The sequence below is a fragment of the Anopheles coustani genome, chromosome 3 (assembly GCF_943734705.1).
Source record: "Anopheles coustani chromosome 3, idAnoCousDA_361_x.2, whole genome shotgun sequence".
NCBI classification, from domain to species: Eukaryota; Metazoa; Arthropoda; class Insecta; order Diptera; family Culicidae; genus Anopheles; species Anopheles coustani.
This window is the reverse complement of record NC_071288.1, coordinates 72838449-72866202: the sequence shown is the minus strand read 5'-3', so window position 1 is coordinate 72866202 and position 27754 is coordinate 72838449.

Below are 27754 nucleotides of genomic sequence, written 5' to 3'. Positions count from 1 at the left end.
AACAATCAATAGGACCCTTGTGGATCGTAAGAAAATCCTTTTCAGCCACTCAAACTCGGACACGGTGTCTGCATCCTTGTGCAGCTACTCAAGCCACGCTGACCTTCTTCATAAAATGGCCAGCATGTGAAGCGAAACGAACCATTAAACGAACCGAAGCTTGCACGTATATTTAAGTTTTGTGCCTCGTTTACAATAAAAATACTCCTGAAAAAGAATGAAGAAAACGAAGAATCTGCAAAAGGCACACCGACGCCCTCATGGTGGACACGAGCTCACTAAGGCGACACAATGTCCAACCAGTGATGATGATGGTCAGAACTCCTCAGGCAACGTGCTCCTAGTGGACCAAGCAATTAAAACTATGACACGTGCTGAAGTCCACTCACCGTAAAAGGATGAGGTTGAGAAAGTGGGTAAAAGTTTCCTGCGCACGTTTTCCTCCAGCGGTGATGCTTCATTTAAACTCGTTTTCCGCCAGTCACGATAGTTTTACAATCACCCACGTTGATGAGAAGTCAGGAAGGGTCCAGAAAGTGCAATTTAAATATTAATAGAACTCTCACCATACCTCGATCCAGCGAATTCTGCTGAAGTGTTAACGAAGGATTGCCACCGATTATTTGTCTGTTTTTTTTTGGTTTTTTGAAAAGATAAAGGAAAGGAATAATTGAGAAAATGACAAATAAAAAAGAAATATGAAATGGATAGAGATTAAAAGTTCGCAAACATTATCCAACCCAGAGATTAATCTCTGCAGTTAGACGGTTTCAAGGGTTTTCTACGATGAAATTTATCGACCATCGCCAAAACCGACCCTCGGTTGATGATTTTCTTGGGTGATCGTATTTTGTCAACCAACCGAACCGGAAGAGAGTGTTTTGGGAAAGCAACAATAAAAAGCGAGACGGGAACCCTTTCCACAAGGGTGATTGCACAAACATCACAATCGAAATGTAGTCTCACCAAGCCCGGATGGAATGACCGAGAAAAACTATTTGTCCCAAGTCGGCCGAAGCCCCGGGGATAGTTTTCCGAGGACCCAAAGTATATCTTGCTAACCCGTGAGAGAGGGGAAAAGGATGATTCCAGACAAATGTCTTCATCCCGTAAGGCAGCTAGCGGTTTATGGAAGGTTCAAGAGAAGAGGACGCGAAGAACGATAGGATGGAACATGGTGTTGAACCATATTATGGTTAACCCGCAGTCAAGCAGTGGCCTCTCCAGTCGGCTGGATCTCAACTCAACATTGAGAGCAAAGAGTCTAAGGTTGCTATAGAAACGTCTACAAACGTATTATCGTTTACAACATGGACTTTATACGAAGTCATCATTCTCATCGTTACCAGGACAGCAGGATTCTGCGGTTTTCGGCGTGTTGTATGTTCACGTCAAAGAGTGTTTGTGATCATCTCAAACGAACCATACGAATGTAATGAAAATTTAGTGCACAAGGGCAAACCTAAGCTAGTAGAAGTAAGGGTAAAAGACAGCCATGGGTGTATAACGTGCATCTGTGTTCAGCATCTACTTGATGTCCTTTGCTTGAGATCAAAGCAAAAGAACAGGAACAACCGCAATGCACACTTGCAGAGTCATAAATTTTCCAGCCACGTTAATACAGGATGACAAAAAGTTGCATGAACCAACATGTTTGCAAGTACCAGCAGATGTTGGTGAGAAATGAGAAGGCAACCAACTGAAAATGAAGCAGTCTTTTATGGGATCGGGATAGTGAAAACGAAACCAAAAAACATTTTTAAATGAATTCCTGTTCGATAATAAATTCCATTTTATCTCATTGTAGGGTTTTATTACATGTTTCGACGCTACTTTACTCCATCGAACAATTAACTTCTCATCCAGAGTACCACAGAGTGTCAATTTATCGGAAAACTGCTCAAACTAGTCCTATCATACTTGTATGTTGTTTGTCCAATACAGGAAAATCTCCGTAAGAAGATAAAATTGATGGACGAACAAGCCAAGACGGGTTTTTCTGACGAATTCTGAAGTGGTTCCTGGACAGAAATCAAAGCAGGTCATTCCACAAACCAACTCATCAACCGGTTTGAGTCAAGCTTGCACAATCGAATTCGTTTCCACATTTATCTTTCCTCGCCCATGCTTAAATTTGCCTCGCCACAGGAAGTCATTAGTCACGAGGCGTTTAAGGAGAAGTTATTTGACATGCTAATGCAAATTCAGCGCTTTTCGAGGGTGCCTTCGTCTGAATGGAGGATTCTCCCACACAGCGGAAAAGTTGTGCTGTGTCGCGCGAAATGATTTGCATAATTTGGTGTGTTTTACAAAGCATCATCTATGATTCATGGTTCGCCAGGGAGGCTCGAATGACCATCACAACATTGCTTATAGCTCGGTTTGAGATGTTAATGCCACTTGTGACGCTTCCGGGGAAAAAAGTTGCGAAAATATTACACAGTGAAGTTGTCGACCTGAAACGGAAGAAGAGTCTTCACAACAAAGTTTGCTCGGTTTTTCAATTTATCACTCCTTAGTATCAAGCTCCAGACAGTACTTCCTAAAGTTAAGTATCCTAACGACGCACGAAATTATCTCTTTGGGTTCATGCAGCAAAAAGCTTCCATCATTTTTACAGAATTCAACATGTGACGTATATAGAAACGAATTGATAGAACATTAAACCATACTGACGCTTATCCGAGCACACAATTTCAATCCTCCCACACTTTTTCAAAGATGGTTTTGCTACGACTTTTCTTAATTACTTTTGTGAAATGTATTTAAAACGAAGCATTATACTGAAGCCTTTCCACGTGCTCGGAAGTCGCTATCTTTGAGTCATTGTCAGCCACATCCTTTTCACTTTTCACGTCTCGTTTGGCCATCATCGCCGCTATTCGGTGTCATTAGAAGTCGGGCACGATGATGTCGCAGGGTCTTATCGTTGCTCCGGGGCGATGGTGACAGGATAATGTAACCGAAAGGTTAGCTTGGTCGAGAAGCTCGAATGGGTAAGTAAATTTAAATACCAAAGTAGATTTTATCTCCATCCACCACGACGTTGGATAACGTTTTCTCTAACCCCAATCCGTTTGACAGACATTAGGGCTAGCTTTAATCTCCCATTGGAAGTTCTCGGTGATGATGTTAGGCGCAAGATGATGAAAATGATTGTCCCAATAATTCCAGATGACAGAAGTTGTGCTTTCGAATAATGTTGAGGGTAATTCTAGCTAATTGAAATGACCAAACTCATTGCAGGCAGCGGTTTTGGAAGGAAGCTGTGAAGGAGCCTCTGGATGAGTAAAAGTTTTCGTAAAATAATCAGATCGCGTTGCTTCCAAACGACAAACTTAAACAAGGACAGGCTCCTTGCGGACAGGCAAAGTGTTAACTCCAGATATCAATTTCTACGAGGAATGGAGATTGCAAATATTTACTTAATATACTTAATACAGCGAATATTTAACCTCAACATTTCTTCCAACCAACTTCCGCCTATCGACGTAATGTTCGAGAAGTCCAGAAGCATAATGATTTGATTCTCATTGACACCGGCACGGACGGTTCATTCCTCACACCTTCACACTCATAGACGTAGAAACATTTCGCGGAAAACGATCGATCTCGATAAACCTCTCGTCACACCACCGTTGGGTCAACGGCTTTTCCGGTGACTGACAGGGATCTTCCGGCTTGGAGGCTTCGGGGAAATTGATCTATTCACAGCCTAGCTTCAAGTTGCTTCTCCACAGACCACCGGAACCCAAGCTTGAAAGCTGGCAGTGGCAAGATGGTGATGTCGATCCATCAACTTGCGCCATAAGCCTCAACAAGGGACGATGATGGTGAAATTAATTTAACCATTCTCGAGAAACCGGAGCCATGTCGCAACCGTCCGTTGATTTTTTTCCCGGAAGTATCATCATCGAGTACACATCTTCAGGCGTGAATCTCCTACCAAGAGTGCAGTATTCGTAGAATTTGTTTTATCGATTGGATTGAAAAGCTCATGTGTTTAAAAGAATATCAGTCTTTCATGAAAGTACGATTGGAAATCGCAAACTGGATCAAACATATTTTCGTCTGTTGTTTAACTTGTTCAGAACTAACAAATGAACAATCTTTCGGATGAAATCAATAAGTTGCAGCGTCACTATGATTCTACGTACGCAGCCAGTTTCAAGAAATGAACGACCATACGCCTCCATTATGTGTTTTAGCTGATTTTTATTCATTTGCATACCAGGATAAAAAATACAAAAATCCAATCAAAATACAATAATTAACTAGAATCTTAAATTGATCACTCTAAAAAAAAATAAAAAAATCCATGTTAATTTTTTCTGCCGAGAGTAGAAATGCGACATGATTTTTGCAACAGGACACCGTAGTTCACTTGAGTTAACGCACTGCTGCGGGTGTTTGAGTTTTAAAAAAACTTAAACTTTATTTCCTACAACATATGTGCGGGTTAATACCCAACTATCGTGTTCGGATGCTGGATACCAACTGATGATCGGTTCGCGATCTGGATCGTTGGTTCACGGTCTTCTGATTCTAGGTGGTCCGCGTCGCTGCGGGAATCTGCAACTCAGCATAATGCGGGCGGTCCGCGTTGCTATGGGAAGCTGCAACTCAGCATAATGTTGTGGTCCGGGGGCCGCGTCTCGATGATCGAATGTTGACTCACAATGTATGCTCTGGCGATGTCCACAATGTATGCGATGGCGTTGTCCACAATGTATACGCTGGCGTTGTCTTGACTCCTCCCTTCTTAAATGACTTTGTCCTCAAAGTCTTGTTGCTGCGTGGAATGATGTTGGTCTGCTTACGAATGTTTCTCCGCGTTGCGGTTCTTGGTTTATGTTTACTTTTACCATTCTCTTTCGATTGACAAATAAGCAGATTACGGTTGCGCATATGAATAGTAACATGAAAGTTCCTCCGAATGCATGAATTTTCCATTTGATGGAATTGTTTTGTAGATTTATACTTTGTAGCGTTTCTCGATGTTGCAACGTAAGATTGTTTAGATATTCTATCGGTGGTCTGTCTTCAATTTCGCTTATGTTGACTTTTATTCCCGCTGTCGAGTGGTATGGTTTACCGGGAATGATGGCTTCATTGTTTGAATAAATTTCTCCGTTGATGATTATGTTGCAATTTTCAAATTGTATCAAGTATAACCCGTTCAATACTTGGTTTGCATTACTGCAATTTGATGAAATTTCTGCGATGGCATCATTAATGAGAATATTGGCGTCATTAATGCGTTTCACCAATCCTTTCGAGTAAAATTTTTCGTATTGACATTCAGCGTCTTCTCGTTTCAGGAGTTTTTCTATGCATTTGGTGGGTTGTTGCAGATTTACTTGTTGGCATATGTAGAAATCTTCCTGCTCTTGGCATCTTTCCGTAATTTCGAATACATGCGTTCGATTTCGTATTATGAAATTTTGTTTTACGATAATCCGTCTCTCGTGCTGGATTATGGAGTCAATGTATTCGTATTCGTACATTTGTGTGGTTACTTTGGGGAACTTTAGTATGTAGATAATATGCGTTTGGTTTACAGCAACTTGCGCAGTTGATTGCCCTAGCAATTCTTCTGGAGTACGGTAAGTAATGTTGTTACTCTCTAGGAATTGGGCTATGGAGTTTAGATCATCTAGGGATAGTAGCTTGCTGCTTGGAATCCCGTGTTTCGCGAGTATGATGGCATCTTCAATTACTTCTAATTTTTCTTGTAGCATGTTCATGTTTGATAACAGGATCAGTTGACGAATCTCTGTCTGGTGCGTTTCGTATCGTTGATTTTCAATGTTGATAACCGAGTTAGCGACTTCTGTTATTTGTTGGATTCGTTCATTTAAACCTTGGTTGATAACTACTTGTTTGTTGTTTTCAGCAGTTAGGGAGTTTATCGTTGAGTTAATAATGTGTAGGTCGTCGGCGTCTGGATTTCCTGCGATCCATTTCCAAACTTTTCCGATCGTGTCCCATCGTTTTTCTCTGTTTGTAAACGGTCTAATCTTTCTAAAGGTTTCCTGTAGCGTTCTAGCTTTTGTATTAATCAAACTTTCAATTGATGCCGTATAGATTCCATTTGGAATTTCTTCTAACGTTTTTTCTACTGCTTCTTTTATGTTTGATAAATCGATTGGATGTATCGTCCTTACATATCCGATTTGAACTTTAGCTTTACTTATTGGTATTATAGCTAAGGGATTATTACTTAGATCATATATGCTTATATCTGCTACAATAAGCTTGATCAACAGGGTTGTAATCACTCTGTAACGATAGTTAAAAGAATTTCAAAGAGTGTATTAATATTTCTTCCTTATTTTCTTAGATTCATTTTGTGTATTTTTCGATTATTTGAATCGATTATATAAGTTGGATGATTCTCCTTTACTTTTATTATATTAAAACGACTTTCGCGTTTATTATTTGTTTTCTTCCTTTCATATACGTATTCGCTTTCTTCATAGTCTTTATATTTTTCATCTTTGATTTTTTCATCATTCTTTTTGAATATTTCGAGTATTCTTTCATTTGTAGCTTCTCTTATTCTTGCTCTTTCTTGTGGATCATCTGATCGTTCTCCTACGTACACATTTCTTGGTGTATCCTTTATAAATGAGTGAATAGTATGATTATATTTATAAACGGCTTGTTGCACTAATGTTATGATACTCATTTCTGGATTGAGTTTTTTCGTACATCTTGCTATTTCTCTGATAGTCGAATGGCATCTCTCTACTTGACCATTCGTTTCTGAACGATTAACTGGAGTTTTGAAGATTTTGACTCCTAGATTTAGTATTGATTGTTCGATTACATTCGATACAAAAGTACATTCGTTGTCTATAACAATTTGGGCTGGCAAGTCCCAGTCATATAAAAGTTGTAGTAATACTTCCTTTATGTCAGCGATTGATTTCGATTTTATCGGTCGAATTTTAACGTACTTTGAAAATTTATCGATTGACGTGATAAATAAAAAGTTTGCGTTGTATGCAAATATATCAATATGAATTAACTCTCCTGGATATGTCGGTATTGGTGTTTTTACTGGTATAAATACTTGTGGTTTTCTATCGTATTTTTCGGTTTTGCATATCTCACAATTTTTAACAATATTTTGAATACTTTTTCTCATTCCGGGGAAGTAGAATTTTTTATGAATTGCAATGAATTTTCCTTAGCGTTTCTGTGTGCAAAATTATGGATATTTTTAATCTCTTCGATTTGTTTTTCTACGTCGCAAAGATCTTCAACTTGTATTTGAGAAAATCTAGCTTTAACTGTTTTTGGATTGTAAAGGTTTTTATAAACTTCTTGGATAATTCCCATTGTTTGTTCATCTGTATGAATTCCATTAATTACGTTTGGATTAATAACTTTTTTGAATTTATCTTTGATAAAATCAGTAGTAAAATTTGGTTCGATGAAAATATGCCTTTTAAATTTCGGGAAAGGGCTTATTAGTTCGGAAGAGGAATTAGTTCCGATTTTAAATATTAGTTGGTTGCGGAAAACATTAATAGGTGCTTCTGTTGAAGGGATATATGAATTATCGTCTTCATCAGCTGAGTGCTGGGTTGGTGTTAGTGAATTAATTTGTATTCTGGATAGGGCATCGGCTACGACGTTCGATCTTCCTGGTTTGTAGCATAACTGGTAATCATGTTCCTCTATGAATGATTTCCATCTTTTCAGCTTTGCGTTGTTGTTCTGCGGTGATAAAGCAAATGTTAATGGTTGATGATCAGTATGGATATTAATTTTCGCTCCGTATATGAAATTTCTCAGTGTGTGTAGTGCCCACACGATGGCAAGCATCTCCTTTTCGTTTGTTGCATAATTTTCCTCTGTTTGGGAAAGAGTTCGGGAAATGAAGGTTATTGGTCTATCTCCGTCGTGGCATTTTTGTGAAAGCACAGCTCCTAGTGCTTTATCTGATGCATCTGTTGTCAGTTCAAATGGCTTCTGGAAATCTGGAAAAACTAAAACATCATTAGAAGATATTATGTCTTTCAAGGTTTGGAATGCGTTCTTTGCATTTTGATCAAATTTAATTGGAACATTTTTTGATTCGTTTTTTGAAATTTGGCGATGGCCATCCTCCCCTCTTAGGAGTTTTGTGATGGGTTTTGCCAAGTGTGCATAGTTTTTAATAAACCTGCGGTAATATCCTGACAGTCCTAAGAATCTTCTCAGTTCTTTAAGGTTCTGTGGTTCTGGGAATTTTTTTATGGCTTCAACTTTTTTTATGTTTGGTTTAAGTCCTTCACTTGAGACAATGAATCCGAGGAATTCTACTTCTGTTTTTAAGAATTCGGATTTGTCTGGCTGTATTTTGAAATTTGCGGCTCGCAATGTGTCTAAGACAATTTTCAAGTTTTGCAGATGTTCTTCAACTGTTTCACTAAATATGATAATGTCATCGATGTAAACGTGACATATTTTTCCTATATGTTCTCTCAAAGTGTCGTCCATGACGCGTTGGAATATGGAAGGTGCATTTTTTAATCCAAAGGGCATGCGTACGAATTCATATTTTCCATTGTTTATCGAAAATGCAGTTTTTTCGATGTCGTTCTCCGACATGGGTACTTGATGAAATCCTGATGCTAAATCAAGGGTAGTGAAAAATTTATTTGAGCCTAAATTGGCTAGAACAGTAGATGGATCCGGAATAGGATATTTATCACTTATTGTTTGAGTATTTAATTTTCTGTAGTCTATGACAAGTCTATATTTTTTTTCATTGGCAGCGTCCAGTTTTTTTGGAACAATCCACACTGGTGCATTGTATGGGGATTTTGAAGGTCTGATAATTCCATCATTTAGTAGTTTTTCAATTTGCCTGTTAACTTCACCTTTAAGTGCTTGGGGATAAGGATAAGTTTTACTGTAGATTGGGGATTCATTTTTTGTCCTTATGGTAGCTTTTACTTGTGAGGTGAAAGGTAATTTAGAATCAGGTGGTTGGAAAAGATCCTGATATTCCTGTAATAGGGTATGTAGCTGTATTTTTTCGTTTTGGTTGAGATGACTATCGCGGATATTTATTTTATTTACTTCCTGTAGTTCATATTGTTGTAGGGGTATTACATTTGTGCCGTCAATGATTAATTCATCATTGGCTGTGTCAATAACTGCTTTGATTTCTTTCAGTGAATCGTGCCCTATTATGGCATCGAATGATTTCAAGTTTTCAAGATGGTAAAATTTTAACATTTTATCTGAAAATGGTTTGAATAGTCGAGCTTGTGAATAAGCTTCGATTTTTATGTCTCCTGCTACAGAAGATACATAAAATGGTTTATCGATTTTATGGGAAATTTTAGCATGTTTCGGGTGGATATAGTTTTTATTAGAACCGGTATCAATGAGCATTTTTAATGGCTCCGAGGCGTTACCGTAAAAAAGAAAATAAGGCAACGCCGAGTTTAGTCTAAAAAATTAAGTTCTGCGACTTCGACAGTGTCACTGAAGTTGCATCCTTCTTGTTTTTCGATGGTTCGGAGGTATCTCTCGAACGATTGTAATGTGTTGTTATCTATTGTGTTGTTCGCGGGGTTACCGTTTTCGAATTGTTGTGGCGGATTGGCATCCGTTATGTGGTTCACCGTATTTGAGTGTTCTGGCTGTGTTTGGATATTGTTGACCCTGGGACGTTTTGGGGGTCGAACGTTGTTTAAGTTAGGGCGGTTTCCATAGTTCACTTGTTGTGTTCTAATGGAATGGTCAACTTCCATAGGCTCTGGTGGCGGTTGACGTTGAAAATTGTTAAATGGTTTTTGTTGGTAATGTTGGTTGTTCTTTTGGGCGAAATTATTAAAATTTCTGTTTCCTGTGAACGGTTTGGGATGGTAAGACCTTGGTGGCGGAGGTGGATTTGTATATCTTATGGGCGTTGTTGGCGGTAAGGGAATCATATTCCTTGGTGCCGTTGGTGGGATATATGGCCTTGGTTTGGTTAGCATTTTTCTACACTCAATATTTTGAAATGAAATGCAGTAGCTGTACGCTCCTGCAAGGGATGTCGGTTCAAAATTTCTAATGAATTTATAAACGTCTCCATCTAGTCCTCTCATGAAAGCATCGATTGCTTTTTTGTTGTACATTTCGATTAGAGCTCTTGAGGCTTCGGGGTGTGTGAATCTTTCGTCAGTGTTTATTTGATTTGCTATAAGCGAGAGCAATCTATTTACTTCGTCGTAGTATACTTCCAATGAGCGGTTCTTCTGCTGCACGCTCATAAGTTGGAAGTCTAATGTTTCCAAATCTCTCTTTTCACCGTAACACGTGACCAATGTTTTTTTGATCAGGTTCCAATTTATGCCTACGTTTGAAGCAACGAGTGAATCGTTCGCTTCACCGCGGATTTTTCTGCGAATGAATTTGCAGATCATATGGTATTTGTTTTGGCGTTCAAGTGTGTCTGTACTTTTAGTTTGGTACAGTTTTACCAAGCTGTCTACGTCACTCAACCAGCTATTCAGTTCGCTGGGATCCCCAGTGAAATTTGGTAGATCCTTTACCAAATCAGGGATTTTTTCAAAACTTTCGGGATTTACACTTGTTCCATCTGGCTTTGTAAAGTAAAGCGGTGGATCGGAATAATCGATCTGAGTGGGGGCGACATTGCACGCTTCGAGTGCGGCAATGCGGTTAATAATTTGGTCAAGGTCTGGTCTCGACATTTTGAAGGAAAAAGATTGTAATGAATTTATAAGATCCTCCAGGATTTTTTGTTTGTTTTAACACGTTTTTCACTTCACTAGGTAATTTTACTTAATATTTGTTAATCGCGTTTTTGTAATCACTTGATTTTTGTTTCACAATTTTGTGTTTGTTTCACAATTTTTACTTACTGTTTTTTTTGTTACTTACAGTACCATACGCATCCTGTATCGGGCGATGGTTTTATGATTTATGATGCTCCTCTGACGGGCGTTGTGTTTTACTGCTCCTCTAGCGGGCGTAGTTTAGTTTCTGGAAAACCGGCTGTGAATGACTTCCTTCTCGGTGTAATGGATGGCTCCTTTTTGTCCTGTGTGAGCTGCTAACTGCACAGGTGACTCGGGATCCTTTTTACACGGCTGCACTCGGCGATCAGGAAAGTCTTTTTAAGTTTGGGATTCGGTGGTAACTATCACTCTAGCGTGGTTACTTTCACTTTCACTTGTACTTAATTTCACATAGCGCGGTCCCTATTCGGGCGCCAGTTAACGCACTGCTGCGGGTGTTTGAGTTTTAAAAAAACTTAAACTTTATTTCCTACAACATATGTGCGGGTTAATACCCAACTATCGTGTTCGGATGCTGGATACCAACTGATGATCGGTTCGCGATCTGGATCGTTGGTTCACGGTCTTCTGATTCTAGGTGGTCCGCGTCGCTGCGGGAATCTGCAACTCAGCATAATGCGGGCGGTCCGCGTTGCTATGGGAAGCTGCAACTCAGCATAATGTTGTGGTCCGGGGGCCGCGTCTCGATGATCGAATGTTGACTCACAATGTATGCTCTGGCGATGTCCACAATGTATGCGATGGCGTTGTCCACAATGTATACGCTGGCGTTGTCTTGACTCTTGCCTATACCAAAATTAACTGTGACACTCAAACAAACACATACTATTCTCATTCAGTTCTTTTTCTGGAGACTGAGTTCGTACTCGGTTCACACTCCGTTTGGAGCGGCACCAAATCGTATTCTTATTCGAAACACTCTTTCTACTTCCTCTACACAGCTTACTCAAGACCAAACTCTCGAGAAGCCACACCAAAAACTAACTTGAAGCAGAACACGACACTAACGATGTTGCCGATTCATTGTTTCTTTTCACCAACCACTTACACCACGTGGCGAGATGGTTTCAACGAATCGTATCGTATGGAGCATGTTTGTGTGTGGATTGAGGCTTTTCGTAGAGAACTTTCAGCAAATGGAAACGGATGTCAAAGTATTTTTCACCAACTATTATGCTGTTAATGAAGTGTGCGAAAGTCTCCTCGAAGACATAGAGTGTCTGTGCTTGCAGAAAATCCTTCCTCGTTTGTAGGAGGGCGTTAGTGTAGACGAGGTTTAGGGTTTCTTGGTTTCGCCGGCATTCATTAAATGTTCGAAACACGCGGAGAAATTTCAAGACAAAAATATCCGTTCAAGTACCTCTAGAGTATCCGGTTCCGGAGTATCTCATTTTGTAAACAATCATCTCATTTTCAAATGACGTGACTATCTTCTTTTCCTTCTGGAGAATACGTTGTCGAAGAGTATTGAGGTGTGCAGGTCTCAACCGCACAAAACTTCTTATCACACTCCCAAAGGTCACAGTTGGGTTTTTGAAGAAAGAAATACTCATCACCTACCACTACTGATAGAATGCCGGTTTTGAACAGAGGGAGAGTTTTGAGTTTTCAAATAACCGAAAATATCTTCTGAATAATAGCACCCGGTGGAATATTAGCCAAACCCTCAGGGGCATCTCTGATATTATGAACGCCGTGGGTCAAAACACACCGGAACTTTGGTGGTCGAAGAAACTGTTGCTTCGAAGTTCGGTAGCGTCGATGAGCTCTTATCACTCCTATCGATTCTGTCAAGATACCTTTTCTTTCATCACGTTTCCACTTTTCCACGGAATACCATTTTTCTTTACCACCACCATGTTTCCTAGACCAGGGGTGTAATGACAAGATTCCTCGCGTTCTTTTCCTTTTCTTCCTTTCCTTCATCGTTCCTGTCTTCGTCTTCCCCAATCTGCTCTTCTCAAGTATTGCTGCCATCTTAATTCAGACTTAGCTTTTTTCATACCACGAGTGTTATATCAACAACAGCTGACACTTTCCCGTCGCAACTGTCCATAAAGATTGTCCTCGTGAATTGATGTATCCATGCCCTCCAATCCCTCCATCCTAGTGGATGAAGCAAACTTATCATGAGAGTTTTCGTACACTATCGATTTTCCCATCGATCAAACTTGGTTTATTCCAGAAGTAGTGAGTAGTTTTTTGTAGGAATGTTTTCGTACAATTACCATACATTCTACTGCAGTCATTTTTTTATCACTACGGCATATTCAATTTATATTACAATTTAGAGAACGATTGAATTTGGCAATTATATTGCATTGATCTATTTCATTCACATTTCCTTCTGCACACGTTCTAAAAAAGCTGTTTTGTAACAGATTTTGTAGACTGACGTTTGCATTTATTTATTTACAAACTGCTTCTGATTGCAGGACTCTTTTCTTCTAAAATGTTTGAAAAACATTTTATATCCTTGCGGCATCCGTGGGTTCTGGTTGCAAATGGTGTAAGGGCAATATTGGCAAAAAACGTGCTACCATCAACTGACATTAGTGCAAACCCCATGGTGGTAAAAAATTTATCGCTAGCGGTTGCCTGCGCACGATACAATAAAACAGCATCCCAAATGATCGGCATTAGGTCCTAATGGGGCATATTTTTTCATTCATTTAGCGTTGCGGGAGGTGCTTTGCTATCAGCTCGAGGAAAATAAAAACCATCGGGCAAATCCGCTCAAGCACAAACAGACGCTCAAACAAAAGAAGATATCCTCACTAATGTTTGTTTTCAGCGATTTGTAATGAGAACTTTATCCGAAGACAAAACAGCCAAAAAAAAGACGTCATCGGGCGCTTTGTTGGAAAAAGTGCCCTAGGCACTGTATTTTTTTATTAACTGCACAATTATATGGGTTCTGTGCGTATTTTGAAATATAAAAGACAAACGAAGTACATCATCGTTAAAACAGATTTAAAAAATCAAAATCTTTCAGTACCTACGTATTGAATACAACTACGTAGAAATAAATGATTTATTTCAAGTACAAATTGACAAGTTGACTATTGAAAGCCAAGAAATAGTCAGTAAAGCATAAAAAAACACGTTTACTAAAAAAATTATCCCAAGAAAACGGAGCCTCTTTCGACGGTAGAAACGCTGATCAAAGTATCATCAATTTGAACGACTTCATCAAAACACACAACGAAATCGATTCGATTCGTTCGGTTAGGGCCTCTGTGCAGAAACGGAAAAATGGCACAAAATAAACATCTCCCCAGTCAAACTACAAACAATGGACCGATGGCAGAAATACCCGCCAGCACTCAGATACGGCCGATGGCTGCGAAATAATTCGAACGATTGCATTTTGGTGTGATTTCAAATTAGTTGCTATGTCTACTTCCGTACCGAGGCGCGACGATAAAGAACAAAGCCTCGCCCAAGCGAAAGAAAGCCCAATTAACTCAATTGAGTCTATTAATCAAATTTAATGAAGTTTTCCGACAATTTACGACCGCACCGGGAGCCCACGGATGCCATCAGCTACAAGCAGGATGAAAATACTTTTTTTTCTATCGTTTCGTTAGTACTGAAGCGAGCATGGTTTGGTAGGGCTGCTGGTGATAGGACCAAATAAAATAAGAGCAACGATTGAAAAACGCGATTGCGGTCGAGTTTGAAACCGTTATACGATTGATATTAAAGGGCGAATCAAATAATTTATCGCATCGGAACGTGATTATTTCTTTGACCTCAGCAAAAGGGTGAAGTCATTTTCTTACGTCATTTTATTGATGAAATTTTGTGTTTTCTTGATGTTTTTAAATAATAGCACAAACATATTAGTCGACAGTTTTAATTAATACCAAACTACGCAAGTTCTTAGAGACACAGTTTTATCACTTCTAAAGCTGACTGTTGAAATAACTGGAACCTTTTTCAAGCAAACCAACAAAGAAAATCAAACATGATGGAGATAAAAATGATACTTCCACGCCTAAAGCAATCGAATCCATACGGCAATCACTGCCAAAAGGACACTTGTTGCAACGATTTTCGTTACACACTCCGTTGGTCCGGAAAAACACCCCACGGTGAGTAGGTGATCTGCCCATTTTCCAAAATTCATTATTTTTTTTTTGTTGAACCGTTGCCAACCGTAACGCATTAACTGTAACTTCGCACGAAACAAAGCTTGAAAAGGTGAGTCTCTGGGGTAACGAAACGTATCCGGCTTCAGGTGAGAAGCACCCCGGAAAAACGAATGAAAAATCATCATCGAAACGACAAACATAACCAACAAAACAAGTAAAAGAAACTCTCACCCGACGTGAATGGAAGTGAACACGTTTTGTACTAAAAGCACATCGCGACAACTCGTGCCCGAGAGGCGTTCGGGAAAACGTCGTGAAAATGGTGAGTTCCACATGAACACAACTTGCCATCACAACTAGCTCGCTTTTCCACTACAAAACAACGGCACTGCAGCCGCTTGCCAGTCAGTGTATATTGAGATCGCTTCCGAAACGGTTCGCGCCATCTTGGATTTCGTAATCGGCATGTTTTGTGTCTTACGCAGGGTGAATTGATTTTTCTTGCACGGAATTGTGTTTTTGTTTCATTTTTATTGTGAATCCTTGATCGATATGCAGCATAACTAAACTTAACATATTTTGGTTTTTCATTCATGTTCAAGTTGGTTAAGAAGTTCTGCAAAATTTCGACAAATGCGTACCGCTTTTCTAGTGAATATGTGAATTTTCCAGTTGTGCTTATAAGAGAGTGGTCGAAAATAGAAAAATCGTCAATTTTGATAATCATTGTGTGCGGTGTTCCGTTGTGTTTCTTTGCCATATCGATGGATGTCGGAATGTGATAAATTTAACGCGCGCAATAAAATGGAAAACCTTTTCCCCGATGACCCAACACCAGGTGCCTAACAAGTCTGTGAAAGGAGAAAGGTTTGAGAATAGGTGTGTCCAATAAACCGTCCCGGGAGACCGTCAGCGTCCTTCGCACCATTCGAGGTTCCCTCTCTCGGGTCGGAATAGATAGAACCAGTGAAATATTGCTACCGGTTCCACACGCGAATGATAACATGATAAATTGGTGCGCTATTATTACCATAAGCTCCGGTGTATGTGTGCGGGAGGGTTCCTTCGGCAATTGTAGTGGTGGAGAAACTCATAACCGGTCAAGGATCACCGGATACTCCCTCCCAAGTGGGTGCAAACAGCTGTGAATGATTCTCACCCCTCGCCATCCTCGAAGGCTAAACAAAAATACGACGTCCGGGAAATTGGATATACCAAGAAACGCTAAAAAACACTCTACAGTTTCCTGATAAAGCGACCCATCGAAGTGTGACCGATGATGAAAAATTCTGTTTTAATTCAAGGGTGGAAAGTAATTAGTTTTTTCGAAGAAAAACTCCCCCACCCGTTTCAGAGAGAAAATAAAATTACGGTGCGACAAATGTAGGTATTGCCGGCACTCCGGAAAACGTCGGCAGCGGGGGTTTTCCACGTGGTCGTTGTCCAATACTTCTGCGTACGGTATATAGTTGCTTCTAAGTGTGCGTTTGAAGCGTGGCGTTCTTGGAATACTTTAAGGAATGTCCGTGAGGCGAGCTTTATCAAGTCAAGTTTAATGCTATACTTTGGCGCATGTGCTAACGGAAGCTCAAACAAAAACAAGCAAGATGATGGAAAAAGAAAACTATAATAATATAACCCTGAATCGGCATTCGTACATCTGTGGCTATCAGTTATACTCACCTGTATTGGAGACAAGTTTCCGGGCTTACATACCGAGTGGAAAGTGACATGAATGGTGCTTTGCCCATCTAGAATATCTCTACCCCATTCAACTTACGCACGGCATTGCTTGTATACTGTTTAGCCTGTTAGAAGTAACGGAATTTTCAAAGCTTTATTAAAAAAAGGTAAGGCAAACTTCAGCTCCACCAAGTATGCTTGGGAATTTTGGCACCTTCTTCTTTTATCTCCTTCGTGATGTTGCTATCTTCTTTAAACATAAATAACGACCATCCCGTGGGTCTCACATTAAATGAAAAAAGAAAAATGAAAGTATCAGTTCATACATACACAAACACAACTCTTGCTTCACTTTTGACAAGATAAAGCTTGCTCGCTGCTCGCTTCAGGGTTATCGTCCCACCCCATGCCCGCATTATTTCTTATCCCAACAACCGATCCTCCATCCATTTTCCGACTCGGAAGATACTAACGACGCCGCTGATGATGATGTTAGGCGGATCAGGAAAATGATGCTGGCATTGGTTTACCGATGGAATTCAACTGACATTCGTTACAGTGACTGTGATTTTACATTATCCTTATATACTTGTTCGGCCTTCTTACTGTCTACCGCATGTGATTTCTTCCTATGTACAAAAACGTTTTTGAAAACAAAAAAAGGCGAATGGGTGGAACAGCCTTAAGTTAAGCTAATTCGAATCAAATCGATCGACCCACACATTTTGCCACAGAAAGCCTATCCCGTTTAGGGAAAACTCCAGCAACTCATGGCTTCCGTTTCCAATAAACCAAGAAGATACCGTTGTTGGCAACGCAGGAAGACATAAACGCTTTAAAGGTCCATTAAATTACCAACCAATTTCGTGGAACGCAGCTGTCAAGAACCTGATTCGCGGAATGGCTCATGGAATTTAGGATTTGTTTAATATTTCATCACGTGCATCCCTCGTGGCAGTAAATCGAATCAGCTGTTCACTATGGAAACCGAAACAGATGTGTTTGTTTCTGTGCAATACGTTGATGCATGTGTAAATATGTTGTTGATTCCTAGTACGCCATTGTTTGTCTGTACATGTCGTGTGAATAATGCTAATGGATATTGTATCGGTTGTGTTTAAAACGACCAAATGCGTAATCGTTTTTAACCTTTAACAAAATTGATTGAAACAAAATCAAATTCTACTGTTTTGATTAAATCCAATGCTTATTTGAGGTATAATTGAACTCTATCGCTTGAAAATCTGAACTTAATTTCTCAATTTTCAATTTCAAATTCTGGGAAGTGAAATTTTACGACAGGCTATTTCTTATTTTGTTTTTATTTTTGAAGTAGTTTTTAAGCTTGCTGCTACAGCAAACATATAGCTAGATGGTATTACATCATCGGCATAACACATTATTTTTATGTTTTGTATGTATGTTTTTATGTTTTTATGCTTAAAATCGATCGAAAACTCTCAGTGATGGCAGTTTGATTTAATTTTTGTTACTTCCCAAAGGCGTGAAGGGTTGATTTTCCCAATCTCCCTAATAACCGCAAAACAATTTGTTGACCTTTCCGGTTTTGTTGTAGGCATTATTTTTCCACCGTGTTTCGCTATCAGCCTTTTTTGTTTTAAATTTTATCTTGAGTTAAAGGAGAAGATTGAGCGCATTGTGGCCAAAGAATAAAGAGCAAAATTGCACTTTTTACTCTGCTATCCCTTCGTAATTCTCTTTTGCAGGCCTTCGTAACCTACATCAAATCCGTCCTTCAAAAGGTTTTCGCCCTCCGGGGGTAAACATTGGTAAGCGTCTGAACTGTGGATGACACTTCGTCAAACTTGAGGCTTTTTGTTCCTAAAAAACTGAAAAGGATTTGAGGCTTCCTTACGGGTTCACTCTTCTACACCCTAAACGAGAAGAATATTTTTGAGACAAAGGTCACATAAACGGAGAACTCCCGAATGATCGCATGTTTTTAGCTATAACGGTTGAATCATTGGATTTGTTTAAGACATGCTAGCTTGTCTACATGCAGTAGCTTTAGTTTTAAGTCAGCCTGTCATTTGTTATTTACAACATTTTTAAAACGATCATTGATGTTGGTCAGTTAAATCCAAGTTATGATGATTGATGATTGTTAAAAAAATGATAAACAATGCTTTTGCTTTGCTAAAAATATGGTTTTTATTAGTTAATTGTTGTTACAAGAAATAATATCAGATTCTAAACAAAAACACCAATTCAGCATAAAAACCCAGTTTAGTGAACTTATTTCCAAGGACCAGTTCCGTCGTAAAATTACAAGTTGAATATTAAATCCCCTAAGAGCAATCTCTAACATCTCGTGCAGAACTTAAATCGTTCGAAAAATCTCCCCGGATCTAGAGGAAATTGCTAACCATAGAGGAGAAAATTCCTTCCTGTACCCGTAACTTCCGGAGCAAATGGAGCAATAAAGTAGTTGAAAGCAACGAGCCCACATAATTCAGCAGTTTAAGGATAAATGGCAAGAGAAGGTAAGCTGGTTTTCAAAAGCTTCCGATAAGATTCCTCCCACTACAAATATGAACACCAAAATTTTCAAAATGTTTATTTATTCTACAAAAATCTACAAAACTATAGAAGAATGATTACGTCGGATGAATCACAGAAGCGGTTATAAAATTATTGATATGTTTGCAATAACCCGATACATCAATTACGGGAAGAACGAAATTCAATACCACCGCAGGATCTCAATATTATTGTTTTCAGGCGGTTTTGGACGGCAAACTTAAACGGAAAGTTTTGACGGAAATTGATTCCCCTGGGCTCTTTTCCATTCACTTTGTACCCTTTTCCTTGAATTTCCTCGTGTGATTCTTTGAATTCCCTTGGGCGATTCATTCCACTTTCACTTTCTTCTACCTTGGGGTGGATGGTGTCTTCGATAGAAAGATACGGACTCTTCCTCATGCTCTCCTCAACCGAATGGAAACTCACGAACATTTGTTGTTACGCGACCCGTTCGAATGGAAGCCCAACACGAAGGCTCGTTTTTCGAAGAAAGCCTTGGATCCGACAAGTCCCCAGCAAAGGAAAGTAATACCCGGCGTTATGGAGCATCCCCTCCCCCTCAGTAAACACTCTTCGTAGACCGTTTGGCTTTTGGAGGCCTTTTGGGATTCTCATCACGAGACGGATCAATTCTTCGTTAAAGTTTAACATGTTTCTCTGTAGACAAAGTTTATAAAAATGGAGGAGAAGATGAAGAGACAGCGAAGGAGATTTTGTTTTAGCATAGCGATGTTGACCGTATCAGTCATATGTTCATGGTTCTCACATACTTCTGAGGTAAAATTCTAATAAAATACCACCAGAAGTAGTCAAAATAAGGTTTTTCAGACTTTTCTGGGGTGCAAATTATCATGCAGCTTTTCTTCTGAAATTTTTTTATGTGGAGAGACTTCCAGTCTTGATGAGTTTCGTGCCCTGTTGATGGGTCTTCATGGAACGATACCTTGGTTTGGTGTGACCGTGGCTGTGATAAGGAAAGTTTTTGATGGTTTAGGTGTGGTAAAGAAAGAAATTTATGCGGTTTAACATTACTTCTATATAATTGATTTCTCTTCTCCAATGCCATCCAAACTCTCTGCAGTTTTCTTGTTCACTTCTTGAGATTGTCAATTACTTTTAAAGAGAGAGTTTTTTCTTCTTTTTTATTATTTTATTTGTCATGATCGAAACAGCTGGAATTTACCTCTGCTTTTACTACAGGTTTGCTCGGTACAAAAGGTACAAATTATATAACTTCCAATTTCCGATAAAAAAACACCTTGCTTCTTCGTCAGTCGTAGTGTTTCATATTCTCTGTTGCATTTTATGCAACCTTTATGCCACAGAAGCTCTCGTACATTTCCACGATTAATGTAAGCAAATCGTCCAGCACGGGCCATAAATCCAATTTTGCTCATAAATTTCTCCATCAAACTCGATCATCCAAATTCTGGGTCTTTAGATGTCCTCGAAGCTACGCTTATAGTACCGCTGACCACTTTTAGCGTCTCATCACCGCAGCGTTTTGTTTTCTGGGAGTCAAGTTGCTGTAACTTGTTTTCAGATGTAACACTTGTTTTAAACTCTCCTTATGAACGATACGCCCTACCGAATATTAAGAACGCTTTTATACTGTTGGAAACGTTTTAAAAAACGCGGTGCTTTATTGGCGTATGTACACTTCGAGAAAAAGACGCGTGGATTCCTATCTAGTTTTAGTTATAGCCGCATCTAGTTTTAGTTACAGAGTTATCGGCCAGTGTTACTTTGTAACACTCCTTCTTGTAGTATTTACGTTATTTTTTATTCCTTTAACATGTTTTTTTTAGCTTAACCGGCTGAAACGATTTTTATTTATCAGTATGAACAACTTCGTACCAATCTATGGTGTAACTTCTGGTTTAACTATTGGGTTCAAATTTAAAAAGTATAAAGGGTTTTAAAAATCCAAATTTAAAGCTAACGAAAAATGAAACATTTGTTTTCTAACAACACGGAATGTAATGGATTTAACTAGAAAAAACTATGCCACTTATGCATTTGGTAGCGTGATCCGATATATGCTTAGTTCATTATACGCTACTGGCATCCTTATCGTATATTGTTATTAGAACCTTGACCATGATAAATTGTTCCTCCCAGTCAAACTAATCGCCGTCCAATCAGGCAATCAAACGCTCTACACTCATCGGATTGCTCTATATCATATTGTCGTCCTTTGAGCCATCGAGTGTACCGACCTGGTACTGCATCCAATACACTTGAACATGCAGTCAACATGGTGCATTGGACACGATGGGATATTGCATCCATAAATCTTCTCGGAGCCAAATGCAACCGGACAACTGGAGCTCACTGCCCGGTGGATACTGCGGGTCGAACATCCAATTTATCGACTGCCGAGCAGCTCTCGAGTCACGAGCTTTTGATCGGATGCAACCCGGACAACCGAGCATGAAATCAACCGACATGAACTTACCAACTTGCAGCCGTTTGATATGTAATTTGTGTTCCCTTTCGACAGTGAAATGGAATGCTATTACATTCGTTCGGACATTGACGGTTTGAAGGCAACGGGTTCCCGGGGAAAAGGACAAATCTGATCCTACTCTGAGCCTGATGTCAAATGCTGTCTGCGTTGATGCAATGAAATGGAAGCCGATGGCCCGGTACCGATGAAAAATCTGTGCAAATTTGATGCAATGACAGCAAACTTCAGACGGTTATTTCCAATATTTCGATCATTTTCTGTTAAGGGTTAAATCCAACTGCAGGTCAAAGATAGATAAAAGATTTTTTCTTATTCGTAAGAAGTCATCTGCACAAACGCTGAGTAAAGAAAAGCGTTTTCCAAACTTCATCGCGTATGCATATTTTATCTCCTTTAGCCAGGGCAATTCCAACATTTCACATCGTTCTTTTTCATCGAAATAAAATTTTAAATTTTGATATAAAAACATCACTAGAACATGGTGTTATCTACGTCTCCATAACTGATACTTCGGACGACAAGATGTTTACACATTTATTATGTTTGTGATGAATGACTCAAACTTTGCATCAACTCCATCATGGAGTCGGACGAGATATGCCGGCTATTTGATGGAGGAAATTTAACACCATCTTCCTTCACCATTCATCATCGCTAGCGTGCCCCACTGGTTGTTTTTCTCGCAAGACTCGTGCAACGGGATGAATGCCTTCACCTAAAGCACGTGAGCGTATCGCGAACACTTAAAGATACGCTTTTATTAGCCACTCCGTATGAAACGGGTTTCCTTTTATGTTCTGAAAAGACTAGAAGAATATTTGAGATACTACGATGCGCCTACGTACACCTATAATATGGAAAAGATAAAGGATAGGGTAGAAGGATGTTGAACTAAGGCGTTTCTGGTACGGTTAAACAAAGCTTGAGCGTTCGGAATAGTGTATTATCGATTGTAATTAAATCAAAAATCTAATCGCAGATTTTGTCTTTATTTATTTGAACCTAAACAATTGTATGATGTCATGTCTCAGAGAATGTCTGCCTAATTACACTTTTCTGTTACGAAGTGTTTTGGTTGTTGACTTTTTTGTATAACTTTATGATTTGGTAAACCTTTCATGACATCAAAGCGCAATGAAAACCGGGTGGAAAATTATTCAAAGTCAAAAGTCTATTTTATCTTTCCAATGTTTTCAGACTCTTGTTGCATGGCTATGAATCGAACCACAAATAGCTATCCTTTGCCCGAATTTACCATTCTTGTTCACTTGCTACTATAAAGATAAACCAGTAAAAAAAAGTTGACGAGTGCTTTTGTTAGCCAAATAATTCATTTTCATATTCTAACTGTTCATAAAATACGAAAAAAAGTGAATCGGACACCGTGGGATGATAAAATCAACCGCAGCTAGAAAAGATACTCTCCACCAGACCGCCCATCGGGATGGCACGCGAGGTTGGGAAGCTAGCGAGCACAGATGGAATTTCGGACATAAAACTAACTGAAGAAAAACTGGGTAAAAACGGCGCGATTACAATCAGCTGTCAGTTTTCTCACGGGTTGAGATAAAAGTTACCAAATATGCTGGATGGAACTGGGTGGGAGAAATGGCGGGTGTACAATGAAAAAAGGGGCTCTCGCTTCTCAGTTGGGTTTTAGTGAAAGGGATAGAGTTCGAAAACAACGCTGATATATCCCGGTAGGAAGAAAGGCAACCAAAACGAGACAAAAATACATAAAACAACGGACCACATGGGAACGAACACGATTCATGCATATTTTAATGTTTAATTCAATGTTAGGAAACTCTCACTATCTTGCGAAGCGGTTTTTATATTCGACATCGCTGCATTCAACAACGTTTCAACACAAATGAACTAGAGCAGTTTCGATGTGCAGAACATGCTACTTGAATTTGGTTTTGATTCAATTGTTGTTCTTATCCAATAGTCCAATTTGACAGTGACTAAGTGGCCGAAAACCTCCAACTTTTATTCAATTCTAATTGGGTTTCTTCTATATTTTTCTGGCAGTGAAAAGTGTGTCAATGTATCATTTTATCAGATTTTCATCCCCTTTGTGTCACTCTTGGAAGGGTCGTAATCCTAAAAATATGTACTTAAAAACAGACCCTTCCCCCTGAGTCAGTAAAAACCATTTATCATTTCTTATCCCACTGGTATCCCACCATTAAGGTACGAATCGTAATTTACCACCTCATTTGAATGTCTCGTTCATTAAAACCTTCAAAATACTTTATGAGACTCCTTCATTTGTCTTCCTGTACCCAAATTTTGTAATAAATTGCTTGTTAAATTGCACTTTGTTATAAAACATTACGTAGTCTCGGTCGTTGTGGAAAATACAGCTTACGGCTAATTGAAACAACGGGTTTTGTCACATTCTTCCAAGAAATTAATGATCGAACTCATCTCATGCACTTGAACTCATTCGATATAAAAGATACCTGCATGTCATTTGAACGAAAATCTGATAAGGCCATGCTAAGATTGCACAACTACTTGCTAATTGAATCATAACATGACACATGCAACATTCATTCAATTCCGTTTACTATCGAGTCCCCACGAAAAATTATAGCTTTTGTTCAGAGTTAGTAAAATACACCAATAACGAGAAAACATTATTAATTAAAACATACTAATGTCTCTGTATTGCTTCCCATTTCCATATTTTTTCCTATATGGTTGAAAACATTCACCTATTAATTTATGCCGTAATTCTTCTTCTTCTTCTTTTTCTTGGCGTAACGACCTCTTGGTCATGCCTGCCCGTTAAGGGCTTACGAAACTTGTTTCCCTGTTGTACGTGGATAGTCAGTCCTCTCGAACAGGGGAGGATCCGGTCTCGGTTGGGATTCGAACCCACGCCGTAATTCAATAAACGAATAACACAAAAACTGTTCCAAAAACCTTTCCAACAAGCATATCACTTTGATTCTCCCTCTTGCTTCTACCATTTGCCATCACATTTGAGCCGAACTTTTACTACAACTTTTACAAATCCCAACTTGTCCCATTTGGGAGGTACCAGGCGCAAACTGGTGGCTGTGTATATGAGCTAGGGTCTAGGAAATACTCGTTTCCGGTACCGTATTTCTTCTTCTGAAATAATCGAATTAATAATAGAATCGGACGCTAGGGGCCAAGTTTCAGCCTCGCAGAATGTCGTCCAACAAGAAAACAGCATGGATGCCTAGCAAACCTCCGTAGCGCTTCATTGGAAAAGCAGGTCACGTTCACGAAACAAATGATCCGCTTTAAGGTAATCTTTGTGTACACAAGATGGGGCAGTTTCCATAGCATTCATTTCTGAACCGTACCAACGAGAACGTACCTACCCAACAGCTTGTCGGGATGGTAGCTAAAGTCTATTTCTCTTTGGCAAGAACCTACTAAAAGCCTCTATATACGAGAACGTATACAAGCATTTCTACAGCTGACGCGTGACTGACACGTAATAGAAGGTGATTATGTACATCACCGTTAGCCAGCTGGGGCCAGGGTGGCTATACTCTACCAAACTTACGAGATGCTCATGAATGACTCTGAGCCTACATGGAAGTGACCTTTTTCCCACCTTTAACCTCCACCTCTGAATTTGCGATTCCTTTTAAAATGTTCATGCAATATTAAGCTACGTTGTTTCACCAACTCAAAACTAACGGCTCGCCTCAAACACCAAGGACAACGAACTAAAACGAACTTCAACTCTTGAGTATCTCATCCACACGAGAGGGCAGGGGATAAAAATAGCAAACATAAATATTCCTCACTTTCTAACGTCAAGTCCTTCACCATCGCTTGGCGAAAGAGGATCTTTCAAAGGCTTTCCCAACGTCAGTCGCAGTCGAGACTAAACAAAACCAGGGAGGGTATTTTCCGTCTGCTCTATCAGCTTTTTTCTTTTTTTGACTGTTTCTTACTACCTTTAAATTGTTTCCTCCGCTGAAGAAAATTCATTTCGCGGTTGCCAAGTGATTAAACCTGCAAACAGCTGGCGGAGCGTGAGTTTACATTCTTGCCTCGTGAATTTTGACACGCACACACACACACACTGTGGAGGCTTTTGGCTAACTGTCGGCATTTGCGTCGGTGTGTAACATGATGCGGTAGTCTTCTTTTTCGCATATTCCTAGAGGATTTTCTCTCATGATGGAGGCGCCTGGTCCTTTTCGCTGAGGGCTTCGGTGGCGTTGTGTATTGGTAATGATTGTGCCTTAGCCTCATACAATAAATGTTGAAATTTTAATTTGGAGCCTGTAAGACATCAATACAAAAACCTTCCGCGTTTTGTGGTACTGTTTTTTTTCTTCAACAAGCGCTCTTTGTGCTTCGGTTGAGTGAAACCATCAAAAAGTTGATGTACGTTCTTTTTTAAGGAAGAAAATCATTATATAACGGATCTCAATATACTGAAAATAGCATTAATCTGTGAAAAAAAATATTGATAGATCAACATAAGATCGAAGTGACTTATAATTTTACCTATTAAGGACAGTTTTCATTGTTATTAATTGATAATCCAATCTATTAACGATAAATCCAAGCGCAATTAATAATGATATTTCATAGCATAAACACATTTTAAAGGAGCTGTAGCGCCGTTTAGAAAATCGACCCAAGAGTGCAGAGGCTCACCACATTGACATTCATATTCGAATCTCAACTGGGCCCGGACCCTACCCTGATCTGACTATCCACGTACACAAAAGGAATAAGTCTAGCAAGCGCTTCACCAGCAGGCAGGACCAAGCCGGTCGCTAAGGCAAGAACAAGAAGAATTGTGTTTTAGGATTCCAATTTTCCATAATTTAGAATAGTTTTATTTGCAGCTCAAATTAATTTATTTTATTAAAATGCTCAACCAAACAAGGATCTCAAGCATGAATCGTGAATGGAATCTGTTGTATTCATTGGTTGTGTGCCCAAAGATATTTAAGCTCAACTCATGCAGGATTCACATAAACTACGCACACACAAAACTTGTAACTCAATCAACCTTATTACCTCATGATTGCAGAAAAAATTGTTACCATGCCGGAGAAAACGTTTTCGAGTAACTTTACCCATTTGGTTGGCGTAGGCCATTTTGGCCTGTCAGCACAGTCCTACGCCAACCTTCGAGACCCCGTGACCGTTTTCCTATCAATCTGGAGCTGGTGTAAGTTTCCGAATGGATTTTCCACCTCGCTTCCTAAGTAATATTGCGTCAGCGAGACCTTTTACACTCAAGCCATCATCGTACCTTTTCCGTGACCGCTTCCCTTTCTACTCCAAAAACTAACAAGAAAGGACGAATTTAATCAATTATTATAATTTTATTCCTCCCAATGTTGGTTGCCCTCCTTCTTCCGAACTCTTGCACCAGTTGTGCTGACGGTAAACTTTCCCACAGACATATTACAGTTTCGAGATTTGTTTCGTTTGTTTGACCTAGGTTTTATCTGGAATATTTTTCTTTTTGGTTTCTCTTTTCTTTTCAACCGGGATAGTTCATGCTGGATGAAAATATGTGTTACGAATTTTACAACAATTTCTCACTTCTTTCTTCACGCTCTTTCTCATTTCAGTGTCATATTTCCTTCAACGGCGCTAAAAAGATTTGCAAAAAAAAGTCTCCAACCTTGCATTGCAATATTTGCAACTTGTCCAATGTGCGCGAATAATGATAGCTCTTCTCTTGTTTGGTGCTGAAAAAAATCTTGCTTCAAAGTGAAAAGTTCAACCTTTGAGCACTTTCCTGATTCAAACCAACATTGGTCATGAAAAGAAAAAATGTCAATCCATTGAAAGAGCGTACAAAACGAGTATTGTAGAAAACGTGCATACACTTTTCTTCAATAAATGCACCAGCTGGCGGAACGAAAAGGAGAAGAACCACCGTTACAGAACCGTAACATCCGTATGGAGCTCCAACTGGCGGAAATAATAAAATGGAAACCACGGCAAAAGACTGCAAACTGACAGATAATAAAGCCTCGCTGTAACAGTGTTTGCAACTGAGATGTCCTTTATAGTGCTAACATTCCGAGTTTGAGCAGGCAAACGTAAAAAGGCTTCAACAAACCAGGACCAAAGTTTGCTGCTCCCCTTACCACAGGGTTGTGCAAGCCTTGCTGAGT